The sequence below is a fragment of the Pundamilia nyererei genome, unplaced genomic scaffold (genome assembly GCF_000239375.1).
Source record: "Pundamilia nyererei isolate P.nyererei 1_Seehausen unplaced genomic scaffold, PunNye1.0 scaffold00207, whole genome shotgun sequence".
In the NCBI taxonomy this organism is placed as follows: domain Eukaryota; kingdom Metazoa; phylum Chordata; class Actinopteri; order Cichliformes; family Cichlidae; genus Pundamilia; species Pundamilia nyererei.
The window spans coordinates 1-1,408 of NW_005187608.1; positions in this window are offsets into that span (position 1 = coordinate 1).

Consider the following 1,408-nt stretch of genomic DNA (forward strand, 5'->3'; position numbering starts at 1 on the left):
GGAATTGGGAGGCAAAGTGACAGACGGGTCGACTGCCCTGGCGTAAATGAAGCAGCTGTGACTCCACTTCCACTTCACTGCTCGGGGGAACAAACGTCTTTTTTAATTCCTCCTCAAACAGGGCATAGTCATTGTAAGCTGCAGATTTATTGTTGTAGAGAGCCACGCCCCATTCCTGAGCCTGGCCAGACAAGAGAGAGGTTAACATTGCAACTTTTGCATGGGCGGTGGCGTATTTAGTAGGCTGACATTTAAACAGCATGTCTAAAGTGGCGAGCAAACCATCAGGCCGGCCATCAACTCCGTTCCACTTGTCTGGCAGTCCGATCTGGGGCTCCGCGCTCACCGGCGCTGGCTGACATTGCAGCGAGGTAACGGAAGTGGAAAGTTGGAGAACAGTTTCGGTGAGGGACTCCATTTTTGTGCTCATCCGATCTACCACACCGCGAAGATATAGTACTTCGGCTTTCAGCCGTTCGAATTCCGCTGGGTCTATATGCGGCTCAGACATCCTGTCACGATTGGGCGAATTACACACAGTAGTTCGGCGTGTCCGTGTGGCGTGCTGGCTAGACCCAAACACGGCGAAGGCTAGCGGTGGGTTGGAACAGACACGCAGTTATTCTAGTAACGATCAGTGCACAAAGCGTGGCTTCCGAACTGCCGTTACAGACGGAGAGCGAGCGGAGCCGGGATGACAAAAAGGATCGAAGGGAAAAACACTCACGGTTGCTGAATCAGGCGGAGACTGACATCTGCAAAGTTTCGGAGCTCCTGACATGAAGAGAACAATGTCTGAGCGGCGAACAGGTGGGTGGCATCTCTTTTAAACCCGGCCCCGTGATCAGCTGATCACCGGCTGACATCCTCTGCCTATAAACTCAAATAACCAATCAGGAGTGGCCTTTTACAAAACCACAGCCTTGCTCTTCCAGATGTATCAGTATCACATCACAAATGTTGTCATTTCTTATCATTACAGCATTTTCTCAGAAGCTTATTGTTCATCCATCTAAACACTCATTAGTTAATCATGTACATCATTGTTCTTTGTATGCTGCTGCTAAATGTCCATCTTTGCATATTCGCAGACTCTCCCATTGGTTGATCTTTATCTATAAATCTCTCCTTGGGCTGGTTCCATCTTATTTATGTGTTCATATGTGTGAAAACCACAACCAATACAACCTTCGTTCGAACAAAATCATACAATTGATTGTCCCAAAAATCAGAACAGAATTGGGGGAAAGGGCTTTTAAATACGCTGCCCCTGCTTCCTGGAATAATCTGCAGAAGGAACTGAAATGATCAGAATTGGTTACCTTGGGAGAGTTTAAGTCTGTCTTAAAGGAACGAGAGAACAGCTCTTTTACTCAGTGTGATTGTTTTTAATGTACTCTTAATTTGA